Here is a 5810-nt window from a genome sequence, read left to right as displayed (position 1 = left end):
GTGTTTTTCCTGCCTTATCCGTTTCATCACTCCACGTTAATTTAGTGGTCTGGGAGTTTCACCCTGATGTTCAGCCCTTTCAAGGCGGAAGAGACGTGCTGGAGCAGCGCTGGCACAGTCACCCCAGGCCTGCAGCGAGGCGTTGTGCTGGAGGGACCATGGCCAAAACCATGCCAGGGAGGGTGCTGGCAACCCGGGAGTGAGGGCAATCACCTGCCAGCACAGGGCAGCCTGACTTTGGTTTTTGTTTGCCTCTAAACATGACCTCTCAGTTGCTTCTGCTAAGAGAGTGTCACAGTGATCACACCAGAGTGTTACTAGACTAGAAATAACGCGGGAGTCTTCAGCTGTGTTCAGGTACTAACTCAAGATGAGAGTGCTGGGTTCAACGTACTCTGTCATCAGTAGAAGCACTTTTTATTACATACTGTGTTATTGTCTAACAAAGAAGGCTCTAATAACACTTGGGTTGCACACTGATAAATAGAACAGGCTGTACTCTTAATTTCAAAAGAAGTGACTTGCATGTTGATTCAGGTAAAAGTGCCTGGATGTATATATATCTGAAGTGGAGCTAAAACCTTGCCTAGACAAAAAATACCCATCTTGACACTTCCCTGTTGGCTGATTTAGGTTTCCTGCTCAAGGGAAAGTCCCACTTGGAGGCAGGCGTGCAGCTCTTGGCACATACTGTCCAGGGATGTTAGGCCTAGGAATGGGGTTCAGAGCACTGGTTCTGTGCTCAGATTCCCTGGATTACCCTAAGAGCAGCCAGTTTAAGCTTATACAAACACATTTGCTATTATGATGTAACGCTGTGTGTAGTCTGTTACTTTAAAAATGCAGTAGCAGAGTAATAAGCTCTTGTAAACAAAAAACTGACAAAGACACCAACACCCCAACCTAAACAACCGTAGCACCTGCAACAGGCAGGTCATCAAGTTTTCTAACATTTGTGGACTTTTGACTAAATTTATGATAGCCAGAAAAGCAGATTGTTCAGTGTCCATTTTTCTCCCAAGTCACTCCTTGTTCCTAGCATTAATTCAATGAATGGGAAAAACTGCTCAGCTCATACTGATGGCCAGGATTAGTATGTACAGAGATTTGGATTGGCTAAGTGTTACAATCCAGTTTAAATCCAGAAGAGCAAAGAAAATTAAGTCTCTGTGTATAAACTGGAAAGAATTTAGAAGGTTCAAAATATACCCAAAAGATGTGATTAAAACCAAACAACGTTAGATGTTGGTGCCAAAACCTGGATATGTTTTATTTAATAGTAAAAGAGGCAAAGAGAAAAGAAAGAAAGAAAGAGATAGAGAAAGAAGTGTGTGTGGGGAGTGGGGGGACAGGGAGAGAGTGACAGGGATTAGGTGGAAGCATATCACCCATGCGAAGGTCCCAATGATGTCTCGTGTCTCCCCTCCATCTGCTCTGCTGGTGGTGAGGGTCCCCCCTTGCTGCCGTGGCCACGCTGCCACACACCGCCACACGCCAAAGAGTATAGAATCCCATGGATTAATATACATTTTGGGCAGGTGGGAATGCCCACATACCTCCCTTGCAGGGAGCCAGTGTGACACTGTTCCTTGCAACACTGGGGGTCTGTTGCATCATCTCTGGTGTAGGGTCTGAGCACCCCTTTTGGGGGGGGCATTGACGGGCCATGACACCCTCTCTACTGTCCTTCACATGGATGCGGCTTTTTCCCTGTGTGAAGGGCCTCTCAGCTGAGCTGGTCTGCACTGTGCCTCTGACCAGAGGTTTTTCCAACACACACCCATAGCCTCTCCTCCCTCCACCCTTTTGGTGCGAGGGTCTGTGTGAGCCTGGCAGCTGACAGCCCTGGGGCAGTGGCCTCCACTCCTGAGGTGTTAAGCTTGTGCTTTGTGAATGTCCCCAGCCCTGAGTTGTTACTTTATCTTATCTTCATCAACCAGCGGTGTTGGGCCTCTCAGAGCCCCATTCAGGGTTCGGTAGTCTTCTCTGCAGCTTTTGTAATATAGTTTTAAAAGTCCTTCATGAAAATGTTTAAGTCATAAATGACAATATTTCAGTCTCTGACACTAAGCAACAGTGATCAGGACCTGATTAAAGAGTACCAAAAAGAAAGATAACAAGGAATCATCTCATCAGTCTAGTAGTCTGCACTCAGTTTATACTGTGAAGTCATTCATGAAAGGGAGAAAGAATAGGTGATGTGTGGATGGATCAAAACATGACTGTTAATGAATAAAGATGCAATGTGACTGTCTGCAGCTTCCTAGCTCCATGCTGTGAGTGCTACTGAACAGACCAGGATGCTGCATAACAGCAATGAGAAAAAAAGGTGTAGAGATACGTTTCCTTTTGGATACTGAATTTATGTTAGCGGAAGGATGCAGAGTGTCAAGATCGATGTGCCTGGTACCCAATAATGCCTGGTACTCAAAGTATCTGACAGGTTTTTAAGAATCACTGTGGACCTGTGATCTTTAAAAGAAGTTATGTCATTACAAAGTAATATAATTAATAAGGATCTTATGCCGTGCAGTCTCAGAATGGGCAGGGTGAAGAAGTGGAAAGAATAAATTAGTCAGATGTGTAACAAAAGTATCCCAGCAGCAATAGAATGCTATGAATGCCATGAATATATGATGTCATGATGTTACGAATATAGTAAGTAATATAATAAGTGGAAGAAACAGAGCAAGATGGCAAGTCTTGTCAGGGTTTTAGCTAACTCTAGAATTGGAAGCAAAACTAAATCTATTACTAGTTCACTTCTCTGAACAAGGCTGATACAACCACCTCACGGGTAGGCTGTTCTTCTAAGTGTAAACTGAAGGTTGTGATGATGCAGAGGGACTACTGCTTTGCAGCTTCACTGACACATAGTTTTACACTGAACGATAGGCAAGTATTTTGTTCTGCAAGATCTCAGTTCTGAGAAGGAAGATAAAAACACGTCCTTTTCATGTCTTATATTTTCAGTTGAGGAGATGAGATGGCAATATACATTTGCAGGGTATGCTAGATAAAGTGCCTACCTAGTGACCTACCCACCTAAAAGTTCAGTTTTAAATAGGAAACACTTGATTCAGGTCGCATCAGATTTTGCTTTAAAACCTTATGTGGGGAAGCACATAATGGTTAAATATGTTGCAAGCTAAAATACATTTATCAAAGAATATTAAAATACTTAGCTAATGTGTATATATTAGTCATTAATGTGGGAAAAGTAATCAGCTAACATTTAAAGAGAGTTTAAGTAAAAACATCTTAAAGATGTGCCCTTACTTAAGTGATGAGTATAGTTTTGAACACATATAAGTCCTCCTTTTTTTCCTACAGTCTGTTATAAATACAGAAATAGCTGCCACAAAAAAGGCAAATAAATGAATAAATAAGTTTTGGTTCTAATGTGGGGGAGAAATATAGGACCCCTTATAAAGTGTAAAACATGACTGCTGTGCATGGCTCAATGACCACTCATTCAACATGGTGCCACCATGTTTCTACCAAAACAGGGACTTGCTCTTGTCTTTTCTCCCTTAGTCACCCATCCCAAGCACCTCATCTGTGGTAGCACAAGTGCTTGTGCAAGTTTTGATTTGGCAAAAATTGGCTGGATTTGTGTATTTGATCAGTTTATTCTGTAGTGGCTATACAGGGTTACCAATCCACATATATATTTACATTAATCTGTATTCAAGTGAGAGGTTTTTTTGACTGAATGCTTCAGCTTTGCATTGGGGGGATTAAATGGTTCACTTCTTGATAAGTCTTCACACTCATTTCAAAAAAACTGAGTTACAGAGCCTGAAATGTCTTTTCTGCCCCAGGCTGATTGGAAAACCCCCAACTCCACTAATGCTACAGCAGCCAAAGAGCAAGTACCATGGAGCAAACACAGGTATCACATAGCCTAGCACTGCTAAATGACACCACAGTAAAAATGCCAGCCGTCACAGGAGGAAAAGGATCCCTGTCTCCTGCCACTGCAGCAGAACAGCATGGAAAAATCAGCAATGGAGATGCAGTGGTAAAAGTAGGGCTGGCATCATATACAGCCTCAGTTGTACCAACTGAGAGAAAAAGCAAAGGGTGTGCAGAGTACCCAGTGGACTTCAAAAATCTTTTTTTATCTGGTTTGAATCTGAACTCTGCATGTTGGTCATGACAGCAGGAGAGTTATTGCTCAGTCCTTGCATGTAAATTTGATGTGTGAATCTGTTCAACCAGAGAATAGTGAGGGTAACAGAAGGTCTTTTCTTTCCCCATAGCTTACTGCATGTTGTTCCTGTAGTATGTGTTGACCAAAGGAGACTACAAGTAATAAAAATGTGCAAACCTGTAAGGAATAAGAAATCCTTCCACTATAGGAAATTATAATTAAAAGAAAAGTTAATCAAGAGCAATAAAATAAAAACATCACAGGCAGGAAGTAATGAAAAGTCTCAGTGGAAACCTTTACAGAGATAATCAGTGTAAATAAATAATCTTGATCTGAGAAAAGCACACATAAGCATTTTGTAAGAGTATATGAAGTCTTATGAATATGTTGGAAGAAGCAAGAAAAATGCAGTAATTATATTCTCATACAACCCTCACCAAGTTGTTTCTCTGTTCCACCAAGGCCTGTCAAATACATAAGCTCTTCGGGTTTGGGGTTTTTTTAAAGAGAGGTGTTATCCAAGTGATACACATAGTAATGTTGAGCCCATTTGCTGGTTTTGCAACAGAAAGCAAAATTAACGCCAGTGTTTTGCATTCTTGGCATTTTACTGGGCCACCCTTGTAAATCTGAACACAACACTGCAGCTCTGGCACCATGTGGTCAGCTTTGTTACAGGGATCTGTATTAGAGCGGTGAGGGAAGTCCAACAGCTGGAAACGCAGCAGCTCGGATACCTTGGGCTGTTTCTGGAGGTGGCCACACCAGTGTGTCCATCTTTGCTACTTTGATCTTGTCAGAAGCTGAGGTGCTGAATTTGGCACATATCCAGAGCTCCAAGCTTTGGTCTCCCAGTACATGACAGTCCGGATACGAGGATACATGGCAGCAGCTTGCAGCTGGCAATGGTTTGAACTGCTTGGGCAAGGTATGTCATTAATGCATGTAAATATCTTGGAAGTGGCTGCTAAGAGGATGGTGTCAGACTCTTTTTGGTGGTGCTCAGCGACAGGACAAGGAGTAGTGACCATAAACTAAAACATGAGCAGTTCCACCTCAACATGAGGAAGAACTTTTTCACAGAGGGTGGCAGCTGTTCAGGGAGATTGTGGAGTCTCCCTATCTCGAGACATTCAAAACCCACCAGGACATGCTCCTGTGTCACCTGCGCCAGGTGACCCTGCCTTGGCAGATGACCTGCAGAGGTCCCTCCCAACCCTAAGGACCCTGCGATTCTGTCAAGGTGTTTCTCCTCACTCCAGAGGCCACCTCGGCACAGGGCTCAGCTAGAACACAAGCACCCTTGATCTGCACAGCAGAATGAGAACCAGCTTAACGACCTCGTTCAGCTCCAGCCTTTTGGACGTGCTAAATGTGTCAACGCACCTGAGAGGTCTCATTTGCCTTTTAACAACTGGGGCTTCCAGAACGAGGTGGTTGATGCCAAACCGCTGCAACCTCACACACCTCGTGCCCCGCCCCCAAAACAACAGCTGATTTAGGTTTTTAAAATACCATTATTGGCGGGGAGAGGGAACAAAACCAACCACACAAATAAGCCAACCCATACAAAGCCCCGCGCCGCAGGATTTTCCGGTACTTTGGCCTCTCTGGCGGCCTGTTGGACGCCCCGGCGCTCCCGTGAGCGCGGCGG

The sequence above is a fragment of the Corvus brachyrhynchos genome, unplaced genomic scaffold, assembly GCF_000691975.1.
Source record: "Corvus brachyrhynchos isolate BGI_N302 unplaced genomic scaffold, ASM69197v1 scaffold116, whole genome shotgun sequence".
Taxonomy (NCBI): Eukaryota; Metazoa; Chordata; class Aves; order Passeriformes; family Corvidae; genus Corvus; species Corvus brachyrhynchos.
The sequence above is the reverse complement of the archived record's forward strand: the minus strand, read 5'-3'. Positions refer to the sequence as shown.